Source organism: Calliopsis andreniformis, chromosome 8 (assembly GCF_051401765.1).
Source record: "Calliopsis andreniformis isolate RMS-2024a chromosome 8, iyCalAndr_principal, whole genome shotgun sequence".
NCBI lineage: Eukaryota > Metazoa > Arthropoda > Insecta > Hymenoptera > Andrenidae > Calliopsis > Calliopsis andreniformis.
The window spans coordinates 7,103,916-7,125,880 of NC_135069.1; positions in this window are offsets into that span (position 1 = coordinate 7,103,916).

Here is a 21,965-nt window from a genome sequence, read left to right on the forward strand (position 1 = left end):
CTAAAGACTCATAAAAAAGTTGCTTAGGATAATGTTTAATAAATTATTAAAGATCATTTTTCTGGGTATTTTTTTCATCGAATATGTTTTTCCTCTATACCCTCACAGAAGATAAGAAAAACGAATTCAATAGCCTGTAGTAATGTACCAACCCAATCTAATCTAAAATATTTACATTTTATTAGCATATACTAAAACTACTGTACGTGTGTCTGATTTAATCCTTCTTTCACTCCTTCCATACTTAAATCGATGTTTAAGAAGCTAATGCGTTTCCCATATATTATTATATTCTGCAAGACATGAAATATCGCTCAAAAAATTAATATTTAAGAAGAAGAGTCTTAAACCAGAATTAGTTACGCCTCTCTTTTTTTCCTTGCCATAAATAAATTTAAAGAATAAAATGTAGAAGCTAAAATCATTCTGATCGAATATAACTGAAAGAAAAAAAAATAATAAAACTGCAAAATATTGCGAGATTATATCTCGAATATTTTGCCGACAGACTGCATTTATTCATTTTTCAACAAAACTTGCCACGTTATTAAATTTTTGTACCATATATCTCCGACTTGAATTCACTCAAAATATCCGACGAAATTATATCAAAAAAATGTTTGATCATTTGATGCAAAAATGTATGTATTTATTCGAACAGAAATTTTTGACATTTCTCGCAGCTTTCCTCTTCTCTGAATACAAATTGTTATTTTGCGGAACTGGTAACATCTGCGTGGAGGTTCGACACATGACTACCATACAGAGCATATAGGATTGAGGAGGCGTGAACTTTCAACTTCCCATAAAACTTTGGGATGGTTCAGATCACGAAGCGGATCGATTGGCGACCGGAAGCTAAACTAACATATACAATCGGTAACACTATTTTTTCGTGACATCGTCATAATACGACAAAAAGCGTTAACTCTGCACCTCTGAGGGAGGTGATAAAATTTCTTATATTATTACAGTAGAGAAAATTCAGGAATACTAGTAACGCCTAAAGTACACATGAAATGTGTCTGACTCGAGAACTCATTCTACTGATATCGCTGCGTCTGAGTGAACTACGTAATAATGGTCGGCAGTAGAATCAGTCTCAAGTCAGACACAATTCTCAACATTTTAGTTCCTCTTTTCACAAGTAATAACTCAGGAACGAAGTCTTGAACACAATTTCTTCATTCATCATTTTCGCCTTATTTTACCATGTAGAATCACTTCTTGAAATTTCTGACACTGTTATAGAACACCCTATAGATACAAATCCTTATGTTTCATACAGTTTATTATATGCCTTATTTACTGTAAAAATTTTGTTTCCCTTATTATATGCCTTAATCACTGCATAAATTCTATTTCGAACAAAATACTAGTTCCTGTACCATAAATTCCTGAGAGTTACCTCTGTTAGAATAGAATAATCCCTTGAGTTAGAGAATAGCTAAACTACCATTAGGCAAACTTAGCAAAATGCTATGTCTACGTGGTGGACCACGAAACGAATATTCGATCATGTAGATTCCACCACCCTGGCGAGATCGACAGAAGGGTAAAGCGATCGACACATCAGGAACACCATACTTCCTTTTCTTCCAACACCTCATCACGCATCCCCCGCGTCCAATCCCACTTTTCCTTTCGACTGGCCACCAGGAGATGGACTGATCCATCGCTTTTCTATTATATGTAGGAGCAAGTGATGAGGCATCGCTCGATCAAATATTCCCCTACATCCAGCTACCAATTTCGGCCACTCGACAGCGTCTCTCAACTCAGTTCATTGACGCGAGATAAAACGCCCGTACAATCGTAAGAACACTGAAGATCACTGGAAAAGTCGAGGAAGGTTTAGCCATGAAATTGGGTATATGGTGCTTGACTTTGTGATGCCTGATCGTTTGCTTCCAGTATAAGAAGGTGAACGAGCAAAGGATGCTTAGGAGTCGAGTGTAAATAATTCAACCATGAGAATAGGATTATTATATTATAACTCGTAGATATGTAATGATTTTTCGTGTTAGTTATAAAAGAACTGAGAAATAAGGCTTATAGTTTTCTAGTTTAGTTTAGTAATGTTTGGTGAATACTTGTCACAGGTTTACTCGTTGTTAAGAGCAATTGACTTTTGACCTAATTTTATTGATCACAATTTGGAGTTCAAGAAACAGTAGGTATCAAGTAATGCGATGACTTTAAAGTGTCAACGTATTTTATTCAACTCCTACGCAAGGACTATTTATGTTATCGAATACAAAAGATAATCTTGAACATGACGTACACCCATATACAATATAATGGCTCGAGGAGTTAAAAAGTGGTGCAATTTTATTCATCACGAGTGTAGAAAACCTTTCCATGACAAAATTGAAAGACATTCTGCATGCACCATAATACCTCTTAGATTAAAACTGACTTCCTCTCGTCAGTGCCTACTAATCCAGAATCATCGATATGAATCTTCCTAACAGCATATCTCATGATGTTCCACAGCTGCCGCGTGGTAAATTGAAAATCACATTGGCACTACGTGCCAGGGTCCACATTATCGGGACAAAAGAAGAGCACATAGAGCGCATGACAACAGCTTTAATTAAACGATCAGCGTCGAACACCTCGGAGTTCGGACTGGTTGCTTTGCGCTTCGAGGTGTTCCATCGAAATCAATTAACAATGGCTCGAATTTGTTTGCCACGGTGATGAGAAAGTACGAACCGCTGAAATCGTTGAATAATTAATGCCGTGTTGAAAATGTCGCGGCCGAATCAAATCGGTCGAGCTGGACAGAGGAGATATCGGATTAAACGGCTGAACTTTCAATGATTAATTTGGTCAGCATAGAGGACGGGCGATTATTTTGCAACGATCGTATTATATTTCGACAAATAGTCTCTATTATTCAGCTACGCTACCAGCGTTTCCCGCGTAGATCACTTCTGTTACATTAAATGTGAACTAGAATTCCTGGTTACGACGATGCACTAAAGAAATTCCATTGCGAAGCTCCTTTGCTTCCACATGTTTCTAATTTGCCTGGCGAAGTCCTTCGTTTATAACAGCAAAGTACTGACTTGAATTTCATAAATTATGTAATAATTTAATTTTCTGAACGGTTAACTATATAATAATGCTTTAAACATCTAGCTAGAATATTTAATATTAAATGTAAATAAATTATTTCTAAATGGGGAATATAACATAAAGTATCTCAAAGGGAATAATAACTAATACACTAAATAATCGAAATCCTGGGTACCAGATTGGTTAATCCAAGTCTTACTGTATTTAAAAACAATAAATAATAAAAAGCTACATATGACTTAACATAATTTCAGATGTGATAGTTTTGTAGACAAAATCACGTGAGTTTAGATATTTAAACACTGTGCGAGAGAATGTCTCAAAATGGTAACTTGCTAACAGGCAAGTTTATTCTTAAAGTCGTATCACATAGTGGTGTTCAGCATATTCCACGCATTCTATGCATTTTACGTACTCTACATATATTCAATGTTGAACATTCTCGATTTCCAGTGTATTCTGAAGATATATATCTTGTCATTTTATACTTCTCGAGAAACTAAAGCGCAACGATGGATAAATGATACACGCTTATTTTCGAGGACAGGAACACGATCCCGAAATTAGTAGGTGTGAATTTTACGTAGGAATTCGAGATACGAGAAGGTAGCACGCTGATGGGACAGTTAAAAGCAAAATTTTAGGGCAACCTGTGACCATAAACGCATCTAAGTGCACGATCTTCTAATCTGTCCGACGGTAGACTGGAGCAAAGGATTAATTTAATAGCCAGAACTTTTAGCTAGGAAATTCGCGTGAGTCTTCAGAGCATTTAAGAGATAACAGCGATGCATTCTATGAATAAAAATAAGAAAAAGATTTGAAAACGTTATAAAGAAATATTCAAACTAAAGTGCCTACTAAAAAATTGGAAGGAAGTAAATTCAAAGTTATTGTTCACAAATATTTTTTGAAGACAAATATTGCTTTATGTGTTCAGAAAAAAATAAAGGATGTCGATAATGAGACAAAATATGAAGTGACATAGAAGAAAAAATAAATACAAATAATGGTTTGTATTTTAGTTATCATAATTAATTCGTAAGAAGATATCAAAATTAGTATTTCGAATAATCGAAATACTACTTTATTAACAGCGTAGCCCAAGTTACTATCCCCTTTGAAATATGTTAGTACTCATACAATATCTAAGAGATGGATATTCTTTATTTGCGTGCAATCTCAATTTTGAGGGGTGAAACAACCCCTAGAAAACGAAAAATTTTCATTTCATGAATGAGGAATATTGAACCTCAAATACTTTAGAGATGAAATGTATTTTAGAAGAAATAAAAATCATAGAAAAAAACACATCATAAAGCGCACCCTCTATTATTGATTTAAAAAATGATGGATGGAAGGCAGGAAATAGCAAAAAGCTGAAAGCGTCAGTGCGTACAGAAATGGTAATTTCGTTAAAACACCGCATTTCATGTGTGCATAAATAAAACGAGATATAAAAATATATTACACTTTATATCTACTATAAAAATAATATTCTGAAAATGTTTCAGTGCTTTTTCGTTGCCACATCTAACACTATAGTTTCTAAAATCTCCCTGAAACCAATGTAGAGGGTGATCTGTTTAACTGGAAACCCTCTGAGTGTTAGTAGCGTTTATTGTTAATGCTGTTAGCATTATAAAATAAATAATTTTCTTGATCTGACAACTATTTATAAATTAGTTTTCTATTTCAGTCTATGCTATGTTCTTAGAATTAATAATTTATATTTGATACAGTTTAATCTCTTTATTCATGGAACGAAAATTGTCAGTTTTCACGAAACCTTTTTATCTATTGTATTAAGCTTGAAGGCAAATAAAAAATAAATATCTCTCAGATCTTTACGCTGAATAATAACATATTTCAGGAAAAAGCGGATCGATATAGAATATTTAGATAGTGCCCTTATAAGCAGGTTAATATATGCGATAAAATCAGTAATATATATGTGTACATACCTTGGCCCATACATGACAATGTAGTCAAGATTATTTCGATAACGAAAATTTCACAATATATCTCAATGCAGAATTTTACAGTATAATTATTTATAATATGGATCAAAAATTCTGTAAAAAATTTTAAAGTTTTGATTCTTTAGCTGTGGTACATTTTAAATGAAAATTCACTCTTCTACATATACACTGTTATAGTTTCATTTTGTCTAATACAATCGAAACAAAAAAATGTGTATGCAGAAAAACTGAGCTGCATTAACAGAAACATATAACGAATTTATAAAATTATATCTGTTATTTTTTTGTTTAAGTTGCAGATACATATTTTTCAAATGAATGATTGTTACCTTGTGACATAAATACATATATGCAGTTGCAGTCAAAGGGTTAATTAAGCGACAAAGAGCTTTCAGTTCTTTGTGGAATCAAGTACATTTAATTAACATGTCTTTGCAGCCTTTGCGATGGAAATAGCGGTGTCAAAATGAACCTTTTCATGGAAAATTCTGTCTACAAAATAGGGTAACAGACTTTGTTTCCAAGTATTTAAATATTTCACTTAAAATGAAACTTCTCTTTAAAAATTGTACATATTTGTTCTATTAGTTAATTTCATGAAAATCCTATACATACATATTTATAAATTAAACTTTAAAGACAGTTGATTTTGGATAGTTCCACAAAACTTTTTCTCAAAATACCAAAAAAATCATAGAAATAAGTAAATTTGATGAGATTTTTTAAGAGAACCATGATGTTATACTGGTTGTCAAAACACTACTTTCAAATTAAAATATTTCTGTACCATTTCAGTAAATTTACGATATTGTTAAGTTATAATATATACTTAAAACAACAGCCAATCATGTTTAACGTTAATTACACATAAAAAGTGAAGCATCACAGAAAAACCCATTTAATGTCTCCCTTCTACTGTCTTCTTTTAAGTGAAATATATTTTACGTAGGTTGAATTTTATGGATACTAAATAAGTACTTTCTAAGAGCTGAATCTTCTTATAGATTATCCGCTAAAATTTAAAAGCAGCAATATTGGCAAACATGTTCAATCAAATTGTCTATTTGACGGATCTCTTGAATTTATCATCTCATCAAGTTTGACTGAAAAAATACACAACTGTCACTCCACTCACATAAAGTTTATTTTAAGACGAAATATATGCTACATACCAGTGTTCTATAATCATTGTAGAAGTAATTGATTTTTCGTTAGAAATATCGACAATTTTGATATTTTTCTTTGATTCTGTTTTTCATTATTATTATAGAATATAAAAACTGAACAATTGTTATATAGAAACAGAAAAATACAAAAAAGTTATCTATAATAAAAATTAAAAAGTTCTATATTCATAGAACATGCAACAAATTATTCTACGATAACTGATTATAAATTTTGTTTGAATATTTGAATATCTGAATATTAGGAATTAGATCAGAGTTGGAATGTTTGAATATTTAAAAATTTGAGTATTTGAGAATTTGAATATTTGAGAATTTGAATATGTGAGAATTTGAATGTTTGAGAATTTGAATATTGAAAAATTTGAATTTTTAAAAATTTGAATATTTGAGAATTTGAATATTTAAATATTTGAATAGTTGATAATTTGATAATTTGAAAAATTTTGTTTACACATCATATTTATTATCAAGTTCTTCTCTAATTCCAAAGCTCATATTGAGGGAACATTACATTCTCAGTCGAAAGATTCAAGAAAGTCAATGTTGAAAATTTTGTTTCCAGACGACAATAATTCATATGTCAATAAGCAGAAGCTGATCTAATTACGAACAATGCAACGATTACATTCTGATTTTAGACACTGGCAAGTTGCCAGTTAAAATGCATTTAACCAATCCTCTCTGTGTTTTCGATCGTATGGAAGCTCACAAGGCTATCAAACCGAAGAACATGAGAGAAGACTGCACGAATCGATTACATTTCTAGACGAACATACCCATCGATGTGGGAGTAAATGTGGTGGCAGAAATGTAATTAAACAGGCAAATTCAGAGGTAGTTTACTGCTTGCTCACTTTGGAAAATGTAATTCACAAGTTCGCTTGCACCGCTAAATCGCAACTGCAATGGAACTACTCTACGATCCAATATACAATAGAAGTATTAAAATCATTTAATAAAAGACTGAAAAGAATTTAAAATCAAGAACTCTTATGATTAGAGATTTAAAATTGTCACAGAATCCTACTCTAATTTTAAAAACTTTTTTCTATTACGAACAAATTTTCTTTCACGTATAATACTTCATCATTATGTTACAAAAATTGAAATACCCAAAACAAAAAATGAGTATAGCAAGAATTACTTAACTTTTTTGGTCGTTTCAGTCTGTCATATAAAAGGGAAATTTTATATTAATTATTACTGTGAAATAAGGGGCTAATTCAAAAATATTGTAGTCACTAGCTTCTTCTGACCTGCTTCTATTTTGTCGGTGAAGTTGTAAAGTAATAGCAAAGGAATGCGTCATAAATGCTTCCTTCAAGTGATATATTACTGGATTATAGGCAATGATGCCAAAGAATTTCAAGGACACGAACGAATATTTTTTAAAAGATGACATAAAAATAATTTTCTTTAATCTCTTAAACCCTTTACTAACCTATATATAGGTCACGACTAGTATCTTTGTGACACAGTGAACCAGCCACGTGTGGTATATTGCTACATACATAGTTCATTCTCAGAATAAAATGAGCATTGGACATGCAACACGTATGCACAACTGGTTGCATAGGGACTGGAACTGTTGCACATTTTATGACACTTAAAATACTGCATTTACATTTAAAAAACTATTTTAAAAAATTTAACTAAGCTTTAAAGATTCTAATAAACATGGAAAAACATATGAATAACTTTTGGTAAATCTTTATATCTCTGTATATTAATCTTATACTAAAAAAGAATTGTCATTATTTAACAGAACTATAAATTATGGAAACTGTTTAGTGTATTCAAATTAAATTAATAAGTAAACATTTTTTAAATAAAATGATATTTTTAAATAAAGAGATAAAAAGAATATATGGAAAAAATTTACATTGGCACTGTATTTCACATGATAATGCTCTAAGATTAATTAAAAAATTATATACATTAGGTCTCAAATTTCTAATAAAATGTTAGCAATTTAAATTTATTAGTTCATTATTTTTTAGAAAAGTCCAACACACATTTTTCAAAGTTAACTTTTATGAACTCATGCTCTGTATTATTTGTGGCAATACGACAGAAATAATACATGTTCCAGTTGTCTGTTTTTGGCACAAAGTACTTCACGAAGTATTACTCACTTGCGTGTTCATTGTCCGATCTCTCTTCCAGTAAAACGATCGAAAATAGCTGGGATTGTGTCGTAAAAATAAGTGGCTCAGACACTAACCGCATGACGTACCACCAGACTGGACTAGATCAACTTATACTGTTTCCTGTGTATGAAATGTCGCTAACCAGCTACGTTTAATATCATAGTTTCATTATTAAGAAAATGACAAAAACTAAAAACTCGACCACAATTTAATTCAAATCGATGAAAATTTTAAAAAACCTATACAAAAATTAACTGACATTACCTTTTCATTTAGTAAACAGTTTTACTATTCACTGTATGCTATCTTATTTTCATAATTATTTTACCACACAGAAACACATGAGGTACAAGAAGATTCTAGTCTCAGCTAATAAGTACGCAGAAAATGTTTCATCACTAACAAAACAGAAAAAAATACAACCAGCCACTCGTCACCTGGTTAAGTGACTGGAGGAACAAAAAGCATGCGTTACCTTAACACCCACGGGATGAAGACAGCTCGACGAATTACCCAGGGGGTGTCTGCTGGGCCTGAAATAAAAAAAATAGAAAATATTAGAAACCACTCGTCATATTTGCATATTCTGAACTCCAGCTTCCAAATTTTACTTATAATTCCAATAAACTAAAGTTACACTTACATTATTCTTCGCGTTCCGGCACCTGAACTCTCCAACACAGGAACTACCCTCGTAGTACTCGAAAGTATCTGCTGGTGTGCAATATTGACTCCACTCGCGTCATCAGAGCTGCTCGGTGCTTTGCAAATAATTTGTAACGCGTCAAAAACACTGACTCTAATAGCACGTATACGTAAAGTCTGAAGTATGAATAGACACTATACCCAAAGAGCAACCGTGTTGTCAAAACAAAAACACACTATCCCTACTACGCAGTAAACGTAATACAAACTTTACAACCACATTGCGCGTGGTCACGAATTCTAAAAAAATTCCATCGTGAAAATACATCGATTCTAAAGTCAAAAATAGGAAAAGAACACTAATTTAAAATAAATATATTTAAATAAATGCACACATTTTGTATAAACTCGACATATGCTACAGAAAATTTTTAATTAATTTGAAAAAATGTAGAATTGCTGATGAAAAATCTGTTACATAGGAAAGATAAAAATTCAAAATGCATGTAATTTTCATGAATATAAATAAATTGTCTGAATAATAAAATACATGTTATAAAGTAGTAACAAGAACACAGAATTATGTAAACAATATTAAGTAGAAAATAGAACACAATCACGAAAATTGATTAAAATGTTTTTAAACAATTGAATTAAATTTGTAACACACATATTCAGTAAATGTTGTTAATAAATTAATATAAGAAAATTTAATAATAACAGAAAACACATAACTGTTTACACTAATATTCACGAAACTATCAATACGTCTTATCACTTTGACAGCTGCCGTGTAAGTGACCTTTCGTCAGTGCAGCTAGCTTGCGAAATGGTCATAAAGTGGGGGAAACCCCCACGATCGTCAATAATTTACATTGAGCTCTAAAATTTTGGAAGATTATTGATCTTCAAAAAAAAAATTTTCAATAAGAAAATTTACCACCCCCTCGTGGTTTTCTCCGACGTGTGACACTTCCTCTCTATAAGTAATGAAAGATTAAGCAAGCTGATACAGCGTTCCTCCGATCGAATGCTGGGTTTTCCCGACTTGGAAACCCGATGGGAAAAAGGGACCATATATGGTCATCGATCAAGAGAAAGAAGTACCTCCTTTCAGACTTTAATAGGTTTTCTGGTCTAACGGTTCGTCGAGAAAAGTGATTGGAGAGTGACTGGAATCCAGTTAAAAATAATCGAAATATTTTTTTATCTACTTTCATTTAATAGAATTAAAATAAAGCTATTGAGAAACTTGCAATTATATGGTAATATAAATAACAAAGTTTGAACGTGTTTGGGCCTACAGAAAGGATAATTCAGCATTGGAGTGAGTCATTTCAGAATGAAAAAGGCTCACCAATCTGTAACTAGACTTGCCATGGAATTATTGGGCGAGAGGGGAAGCATTGTTCGTCTGCAAGAAATTGCCTAACGGGATGGCGCAAGGGTCAGGAGCATCACCATCTGCCTCACTCGCTCGATACGATCCCTTGTCGATCTTCGTCACAGTTTTTAGCCAATGCAGACAATACGTGTGATGGCAGGTCGATGGATTAGGACTCCTGAAGTGGAGTGGGGATTTACACGCCAATCAGACCCATATTCCTTTGCCTAGCCAACTTCTCACCGACGAACAGTGGGCCCCCACTTGCCTCAAAGCGTATCCCTATGGCCCCAAATGGCCTACAGTAGGCGAGTGGGGGGCTACTACCTCTCTCGCCCAGTAATTTTATGGCAAGCTTACCTGTGACTTATGCAAGGGTTATTTACTGGATATACAGGCCTAAGGAGAGGGGGATGGTGGAGTTATTGTCTAGGGATTGCGATAGGGATAGAGATTGCACTCATTGTTGTAGGTCAATAATGCGTCAGTGGGTAATAAATGAATACAAAATACAAAAGAATAAAGCACTGAGACGTGTATTTGAAACGTCTTCTATTGAGAATTAGGGTCTTGCTTCTTTGATAATCGCAAATAAAATTTTAGCTAATGGCTCAGGAATAGCGATATCGCAGACGATTATATCATAAATCAAGTACTGAAGAAATAGTTTCATAATAATTCAAGCTATTTTTTAGACGATGATTTCAGAGAATTTCTTTATGCTATCCTGTATTTTTACATATGCAAATTTCATCTAAATAGTACTCATAAAATGAGACTATTGATTATTTTTTAAATTGCAAAAAAGATTTTTTTCTAATGCAATAAATTGCAATGAATAATTAAACAAAGATATATGTACAATGGAAGTAACCTATGGTAGAATTAAACAACAAGCAAGGAATGGAAAATAGATATTAAATATCTAATTTCTTAGTTGACTGTACACACTAATATCTGACATTTATAATTTACATTCACTTCATAGCATCTAACATTTAAATAAAATTTAGATAAAAATTACCCCTTTTAGTCTCATTTATTTGGAAAATCCTCTAATTCCTTTTTCTCATGGAATGACGTGTTCTTCAACCCTTTGGGCATAAGGCTCAATTAGCTAAGGAGTGGGGAGGGTTCTTGCATCACCTGAGGTATATATTCCTGCCTAATTTCTGCACTGTAATCATTCGTAAGCAGGACCTCAACGGTGACAGTCTTGTTTCAACATACCTCGCCAACGAAAACTGTTAGTTTCTTATTTGAAGACTTTGAGAGAATAAGAAGACTACAAATCTGCAGCCATGGCTGGAACATCTGGCAGTAGTTGTCCATCATCCTTCAAGAAGCTCATGAACGTTGTCACCGAATTATCAAGTGGCATTTCAGTGCAACAGCTATCTGACAAATACAACATGCCTAAGAGTGAGATTTATCTGCTCAAACTTCTTTCCCATGAGGCACATAATTTAGTGACGACAGAACGAGTTGCGTGGGCAATTGCAATATTGCAATGCTGGGTGAGAGATAAACCAGGCTACATTCGACGATTTGTACAATTAATCGCCGATTATTACGAACGAAACAAGTGAAGTTCCAAATCACAAATTTTAAACAATCTGCTCTTTTCAGAGCTAAAACAGTCTTTAACTGGGAAAGCTCAAAGTCAACTACGGTACAAGTACTACAAATATTAATAATAAAATGTCTCCTGTGAATACTTGCTTTTCTTGTGTGTTTACGAACTTTTTTCTATATATTTCTAAATCTGTATGAAGAAAATTAGAAAAATTTAACGAATTAAAAAATATTTCTCTATGAAAGTATTATCAAATACTGAAATATTTTGACCCTTGCAAATTCTCTTCCCAAATAAGTACATTAAATCCTCAATTCTTTTTACGTTAGAGTACCTTCTTTTTTGCAAAGTATTGAATTACAGAATCGGTAGTAGGCGTAGCGTAATATTTGAATTAGTGGTCTCCCATCTCTGGCTTTCAAGCATGTTTTAACGCCTTGATGAAACTGTCATCCATTGACATTTCTCGCGACGAAGGCTCACAATGATTGAAAATGGACAGGGTATATTATGGGGAACGAAAATAAATATCAAAAGAAGCGAGATGGATTACGTAGTTCGTTGGCCAAAAAATCTAAACAGTCGCCCATCACGTTACTGCTGGCCATGACGAAATTACATCACAGATAGTACAGCCATTGGATAGAAAAATTAGCGAAATTACAGATAGATAGGCGAGCTAGTTCGTGAATTGCTCTTCGATAAGAAAATACAGCATTTAGATAATTAAGCGTGAGTCTATTTTTAGACTCTGATTAGAAGCCTCCCTCTAACATTACCCAATACGAGTCCTCAGGTTTTAATTTAATGAAATTTTGCACAGATGTAGAGTATGGAAAAATACTAGGCGCGCACTTTTGTACAGCTGTCCATATTCATGATTGGAGGAAGAAAACAGCCCTCTTGGGGATGAGTGTAAAACTGATTTTCTTGTCTGCATTCTTCTGAAAAAATACATCTTTGATTAACTAAAGCCAATACCTATTAATCTGAGGAGATAATTAAAGTCTCGCTGGTAATCGAACAATGGAAGAAAATAATTCGTGGGCGACGATAGACTGCTATTCTGAATGCTCGCTCTATCAGGTATCGAGCTTCTGCGGTGTGATTGCCCTTCGACAGTAAAATATTTCCAATTTCGGAAACACGCCTAGCGAAATTCAGCCGTAAAGGGAACATTGCACTGTTGCTGTTGGCAGAGCATTGTAAAAGATATTTTCTCAATTATTTCGAGGCCTTAATCGAGAATTGAGACATATAAAGAGAATAAAGAATTTACAAGTGCATATGCACATACATGTCCTAAAGAAGAATTTAACTCGTAGTTAGAGAACACATGTGTTGCCCTTGTTAAGAAGAAACTTTGTGAATTACATTTTTTCATTTCAATAGTATTCCTTGGCAAACTTCCAACTTGAGTGTTCGAGGAATCTTCGTTTCGTTTGTCTAATTGGCAAATTACGTAAATCTGTGTTAAGAACTTCGCAGCCAAGTTGCGACTGAACCTTCACTCATTAGGAAATAAACGAACAGAAATTAAAGGGCTCGTATCAAATTTATCATTCCATTTACTGCTTGAAGCATTGATAAATATCTGACTTATTGTATAATTTAGTTATTAATAACAATGAAAGATTGATTTCAGAGTTTATCTTCTATCTTTATTACTCTTTATCTTCCAGAAAATTATTTTAACTTCCACTTTGAATGTGATGGTATTTTATTTGCCTACATGTTATTCAAAATTAATCACGAAAAATGGACCAATATCTGATTTGTCATGTAAGTAACTTTAAGATCTCGAGGAGCGCAAAAAGTTGATCTGGCCTGTTGAGGAGTTTGGGAAACAAGGAAACTAAAGGTTTTCTTTATCAAAGTTTGACAAGAGGATAAGACAGCCTTTACAAAAAATAGGGACACGTATTGGTCCTGGGAGAGGCAAGAACCGAAACTGATGGCCAACTTTTCCTGTTTCATGGTCAACACGTGTTTCAGATTAGAGAAGGTGCAAATGCATCTGCATAATTGAATTATTTAACAAGTTACATCACAAAAAATCATTTTTAAACTATAGTCAAATTCTTCTTATATTTATAAATTGAAATTAAATGCACAAAGAGTCTATTAATTTGTGAATAAATATATAAAATATTAAAACTCTGGAATAAACTACTTAATATCTTCTTAATTGGTTCATGACAGTAAACTGAATATTTTTCTAGGAATTCTTAATATTTTCAAAAATTATTATAATAAATTATTATAATAAATAATTTCTAACAATATTCTCAGTTCCTTTACAAAGTTGCGAGCTCCTGTGAATAATTTTGCTTTCAAATATTTTTCTACCTTCAGTATTTCAATTCATTAGAAGTATGATGACCTACTGTGACAATAGGCTTCCATGGAAATACGATAAAGTTAAATGCATTGCGAATAAATTTTGAAGAAGAGTCAGCTTACACCAGGAAGAAGCTCCAGGAAAGAACTTCAGCCTCCTGAGATATGTGTACATACACAGAAGCCATAAATATCTCACTTGTGCAAGCTTATTCGATTCCTACAGTCACATATTTTTTTATCTTCTGTAATCTTTTATTTGAGCCCCCTCGAACCTCGTAACCTGAGATTAGCTTCTCCATTGAGGTTCGATATTTGCGGAAGCTTAATTTCGCTCGTCGTTTGTCCAACGAATCAATTTATGAGGGTCGTTTCGTCAATAACGGATCAATTGACAGATTATGAGGCCTTTGGGGTGGTTACGAAGCAATCGATGGTACCAAGAATAAATACAGTTTGTCCTACTTATAGGTACAAAATGACTGTAACCTTCAAGAAATCAAGCAATAAAAGCTATTCATATGAATAATAACAAATTTTATTTAAATAGAAATTATTGTCCTTATCGAAGCATTGTAAAATTTTCTTAGGAGAAAATATCTGAAGGATAGAAGAAAGAAATAGAGATTAACTCTGAATCAATTGTACTCGAATAAAGATAAAGGTAAAATAAAATAAAAATTAATTTAATGCTTAATTTCACAATATGAATTTGTGAAACTGTTTCTTATTTTACTTTAAATTTTTTCCTTGAATATATAGTGTGAATTAATGTAGAGTACTGTCCTGATCAGTGATCTCTGAGATGCCTACTTTTCCAAGTCATATTTTAAATCAGACCCACACAAGTCATTGGTCCTGAGAGCAATTTTCCACAAGCAAGAGCAGAGAGTATTGAGAAGCATATGAGGCATACCTTCACAAGCAATACACGGTTCCCTAGTGGGGGTAATTTGTGTACGCATAGCCTTAGAATCCTTAGAGCAATTTCTCGACCCTGATTTATGGCTTGCGTTGCGACGTCCTGGTCTAAACTGAGCAAAGACAGGGAGAGCACGGGGTGAAGGGTCCTCGATCATCTACCTGTATACGTACATTCTATTCGCTGACACCACTGTACACATACTCGTGAAAGTTCAAACCAATTGTCGGCTGACTGAAATTGCACGCGGGAAGGAACAATCTGTGACTCGTCCTAGCCTAAGATTCTAATTTAAGAAAAAATTATTTTTATATTTATTCTATAAAGCATCCCTTTCCCTGGCAGATCTAATGATTTTTTTAAAAATATTACCATTCTGTAAAAATTCATCATGTAAAAATGATAGATTTCAGTAACTCTAACCAATCCTAACTACGAGACTAATTAAATAAGAAAGTATTAATTATCTTTTAGTGTTTCTTCAGATAATAATAATTAATTTCACTGGACTTTATTCAGTTCTTATTCTATAAGAATTAAGGGTTTGATTAGGTTGAAGTCTCTTAGGGTGAAGTCTTAATTAGGTTTTCAAAAGTTACGTTAATCGCTGTTAGCTGTACGAAATAGATTAAAGTTCATCACGTATCAAAGAAATTCAACGTTTTCAGAATTGGAGCACCTCACCATCTACGAATTCTATTGTTCTTCTTCTTTTTATCCCTCAAGACCTGCTCCTGCTTGCCGCATTGACCGACTTACAACTTCAAAGTTTCTCTACTGTTAACTATTAAAGCCTCACTGTACCTTTCGCTTGCCCTTGTTATCAAATCTGTTTAGCTTTGGTCTGATTTCGTATTGCGTAGTATACGCCCCTTCCCTCAACAATAAAACCTTGTTCTGATTTTGGTAAACTAGCTCAAACATCAAGAAATCATCAGTTCTGACACATTAACTATTTGTTTCAGAGATAACAAATAACATAACTCATTACTTGCATAACGTTCCCCAAATGACTTTGTTTTAATAATATTTAGATCTAAATAGAAGACATTATTCAATAAAAAATAAAAATTATTAATTTTAAGAACGAAATGTAGCAATGTTAAATATTGATAAAAACGATGGAAAGAAACTACTGTTTTATCAAAGATAACAGCAAGATATGAAAGAAAAATTGTAAGGAATTAGTCACAGCGATGAGAAGATATTATTTTAATTAACTAAATTAATTTCACTTGTCCAACTGATTTAATTACACATAAATTATAATTGGATTGTACCTGTAAGTAAATTATTTTCTACTAGTTAGACACCATAGAAAGATATATTAATAGAGGAATCTTAGCTATAAAAAATCATGTAAATTAGTTGTAATAATAAATCGAGTTTTTTTAAATCGATAAAATTTCCGATTTTTCCTAGATCTCAATTAACACTCTTTCTAAATTAAACCAAGGCGAATGCTAGATACAGTTCAATGCCATTCTTTTAATCCTCCGCAAAACTAATTGAAATAGGTGACATACTGTGACCTATAGACCTATTCCCAGAGGAACAAATTAGAGTTTATTTAATCTTTATTATTCTCTTCACGGAAACTCATAATCGTTTAATACAAGGAAGTATTTCAATTACTTGGCAAGAAGAACAACTGCAGCGACTTAATTTACCCTGCTTATTGTTTGTCGATCTATGTCATTGGTTCTCCAGCACTTTTCTTGGATGTTCCCTTTTACAGGTCTTAAAAACCTTATCATCCCCTGTCCACCCTCTTTCCCTGATCTACAGACATCTGAGGCTAGAATAGTTCTACATTTTACTTCAATTGAAAAAGTAGTTAAAGAAAACTAATCATTCTTAACTTTATTGAATTTTATTGAAAGGAAAATTTTTTTCTTTATTGAACTTCCCCCTCTTTTCTTTAAATATTCTTTTTCTGAAGTTTTCTAATTCCGATTTCATATTCAAATATTCCTATTTTTACCTACATCGTCATTAAAATGAGATACAGGGCTTTAAAAAATTCTAGTTCATTGCAAGATCAAGTAAATTTGAAATGTTTGAGCAAAATTGCCTAATATATGGAGTTTACAATATTTTACTGGAGTGTAAAGATAAATAAGACAAAAAAAGATTCTGAGTTTCTAGGATATGACTTTGCAAAATTTTTCAGAATCCTTTTACTCACTCCAAGATCTTAATGAAAAATCCTGAATTCCAATATCATACCGAGACATCCCGAGTCCTATTTGGACTATCAATAAGGTACTATAACCTGTAGACCCTTGAAAATCTTTTATCGCATATGAAATCATATAGATTTAGAATATTTCAATAAGATAAAAGGGTAGATGGATCTTGGAACATTTCACTGAAGTGCAAGGGTTTTAATGTATTTTCAAGAGTCTGCAAGGTAACACTGAAATTGTTTAGAATCCTTCAGTCTGTTTTAACTAAAACTTTTTAAATATATGGCTGTTGTTATTTTACTTTATACAATATTTATACAACATTGATTAATATCGTGGATTAATATGTTTATATAAACACGACTATGTTTTATGCATCCAGAAAATATCATAAAAAATTGCAATACAGTCTCACAAAAAGATAAAAATATTTTTAAAAAATAATAAATGAAATTTCAATGTTAACAAATAATTTGAATATTAAATAAAGATAGCAATAGCAGACAAATAAGATCAGTAATAATAAATAGCAGTAATTAAGTGTTAATGGATAAGCTTACCTTAATATTCCTCTGCCAGCGCAACGTCTTATCTCTTTCATGTCCACTAAACAAATGACGATCCTTTGTTGAAATCCAGGTACTTAACAAAATGGCCATATGGAGGGGAGACGCTACCTGCATCTGTAATTTACATTGAAAAACGAAAATTCTGAAGGTTACTGTCTACCGAGTTTCGAATCTTTACATTCAGAATAGGCAAAAATTAAGGCAATAGAATCATAAAAGCGACTCAAAAATAACTATTTGTTTAGAGTTTATCACGCAGAACTTTTTCAACGTATTTATGCGCCAAAGATTGGTGTCTCTATCGGTTGCAAAACGCAGGTTAATATTTCAACGAAATCGAAGATATATGGAAAGATAGACATAACGTTACTGCTCAACAAGTAGATAATATCTTATACTTTACTAGGATATATGAAAATCTGTTAAATTTTGTAATAATACTAATGAAAAAAGTAAAAAACTTACCTTCGATACGAATTCTGCACTCCAGCGTCCTCCATTCGAAGTGGCCTGCGCGCGCAACTTCGAGAATCGAAATAGAGATCGAGACGGATTCTCGAAACTCTTAACTGTGGCGCCACATACCTATTACATTTCAAACAAAAATAGTAAAAACTGATGAAATATTTATAATATTAACTACATTTCACTTCACAAGCTAATGACAAATGACTATAGAATAAAAAATCCTTTTTAAAATAATGAATTCTATCATTCTACTATTGAATTCTATTATTCTAGTGTATGGATGTACGAATACGATACGTGAATCCTGCCGCCATTATTGTGTTAGCAACAATTTTTCAAGGGCAATATGAGATAATAGATTATATATTAATAATTCAAGAAAATAGATTATGTATTAACACCTTTTGCTACAAAAAATAACACTCGATATTTACTAAATCTACTGAAACATAGTAAAAGAAAATATTGTACCCAGTAGAATGGAAATGTTTTGTCGTATATTCTTATTGATAAAAAAAAAAATGTTATATTCTTGGACATATTATTTTTAGCAAATGCATCATTAGCAATAAAATCTCTGACAAATTCCACGTACTTCACTCTTATTAGTCTAACTAGTAGTACATTCGTCGCAGAATCTGTCTGAAGCGAGGTTGTTCTAACAAGTATTAATCATTATAATAATTAAAGTTAAAGTTAAATTTCGACTAAATGAGTAGTAGTACGTAAAAGTAAGAAGCAGATACCTTCATCGATGTCAGGCACTGATTGTAATAAGATTAAACACGTTTAATATAACAGGTGCACAAATAAGCACGTCTGACCTCCAGCGCGTCCAGAAACGAAATGACGCCGCGCGCAATTTGAATACGCAACATGTCTGCCGAATTCGGTGACAGCGGGAGAATTGAATTTCAATTAACAAGCTTTCTTTAGAAGGTGGTTAACAGTATGAGTGATATATGTAGAAATGGTAATAAGACTAGTCCTTATAATTGAAGAAAATTAATAAAGCACAACAATTCGTTATATAATAAATCTAAGCAGAACAGCATGATTAATGCGAAGAAACTGTTTTTGTAAATTGGCGTTTTCAGTGTTAATTTGTTGACCAGGAATATACAGATAGAAACTATCATTGAAAGATGGCCACTGTTGCATTATTTTGTAATTAATCATGATTGTTGATTACTGCTTTGGATTATAAAGTTATTAAATTAGGCCTCTAAAAGTATTTAATGAATTTTTGGTGAAAGGGCGCTGAACAATGTGATGATTTGGTGCTGTCATCTAGCGGATATTTGGTTGTAATAATTTCCACACGCGCCGCGCCACTTTGATTCAAAAGTTTAACACACCGAAAACATTTTTCTCACTAATTATGCAAAATTCTTGGTTGAAATCGTTCTATGATGATTTTTTATGCTTTGATAAGTATTCCGGACAACCGAATTGTCAATAAATTAAGAAATATACATGATTAACATTGTTTTATAAATAAACGTTTAAAATCATTTTTAGCTATAAATGAGTAATTTTACAAACTAATTATGAAATAAATTCACATTCAAGGGTTAATAAATAATTAAAGACAGTTTGTGGGAAAAAATAAACAATTTTATTACACATTAACATTACATGTTAAATTGTACAATCTGTATAAATATTTTAATATTAGCTATTTATAATAGCTAATTTACTTTGAGATTGAAAGAAAGTACTTAAATAAATAAATTGTTCAGAATTTCAATATTTTGGACTTGATAGCTGTTGCAACCCCTAGTACTGCTACAAGTCCTGGTATCACTGCAACTACTGCAACTCCTTATACTGCTGCAATTGGCACCAATTTTCGTTTGAAATTTCTTCCAGTTGCACTGACTCTCGTCACTTACGTCTCGGTTAGATGATCCATGAAAACGATGTATACGAGATATATTTTCTTAAAATTGAAGTAGTACACCTGTGGATTAACAGTATTTATAAGTAATGTCATATACGCTTCACCCGACAGCACTGAGTATTCCAAATGTATTCAGAAGATGTTAAAAAAATCTACCGTGTGAAAGAATAATGAATTTTTATACTTTGTATTAGTCACTATTCAAAGACTCGTATTATTATACAAAATGCAAATAAAAATGCAAATGCTGTTTACAACATCAAAGCGATGGTACGATTTACGTGACATCACAATCTACTGTATATGCAAATGATTGATGACTATGTCATTTCAAACCATCGACCTACGTAAATTACTATTCCATACAGAGTGTAGACACACATACATGTACCATTATTGTCAACTTTACGACATTCAATATTCCCAACTAAAGTATTATCATACGACAATTGCTAGGAGACGAAATTATTTTTCCGACAACACACAGTCACCATTACCAGTCAGTGAAGAAGGACGAATTAGCCCTCGTCCTTAAAGACATCACTGGGGATTAAACTGAGAACTTAATCCCATAGTCTGAAACCAAAGAAAATCTTAGAATATTACGACAAATCGCGCTATGACACTTGTAATACGTCGTCAATATAATCTTCATTTTTGTATAAATGTAAGTCTCGTTTAGATTTATCTTATGCCTGCAATATCAACATTTTCAAAAGAGAATTCAGGACCAGATACGTTTTAGTCGCTTAATAATTCAATTTCAGCCTGTGTTAATCAGACATCGTCCAACCACCTCTGTCGTGCTGGGTTAACCAGACATAAGTTATCCTAAGAAGTACCTCCATTCTATGACACTCTATATCAGCCAGGAAACGAGATTAGGAATTCAATACTAATTTTTAGATAAAAAGATATTTTCAGTGTGACACTGATAGGGCTATGCTGAGTTTGCGAAGTACCCTTCTTGTCCCTGTGCTACCTCGTTCGCCTACATGTCACTTCTCAATAGTATTACTTAACAAACTCTTAACACTTAGTATCCGCAATTTCACAATCTCTCTCCCTTTAATTCGTAACACAGCGTTAATAGGAATCTAATGAAGCAACAGAAAATGTTAATAATTAATTTATATTCAGATCTATTACTTTAGATATATGTATCAGTTGGATGTCTACTTATATGTATGCAGAATGTCTGTAGCTCAAAGTCTATTTCCTTTAATTTTCAAACTTCTTTACACAACATATGAGTCGTTTCCATTATTTAAATTCTAATCGAAGTCTTCACTGTGCAAAACACACTAAGAAATAAGAAATTACTTATTAACTTAACTTCAATTAATTCACAATTAAATTTTTAAATACCAATTACTTTGAAATTCAAATTTTTTAAAGATTTGTAGATCTTATAATTCGTAGGATGGAAAATGTTTGTAATAAAAAGATGAGATACCCTCAGACTTCATTTCCAGAAATAAATTTCTTATTAAACTACTCAACTTCTTCTCTATAAATTTCTTTTAAGTCAAAATTTACTAATTGTTTTAATTAACTCTGTAAGGA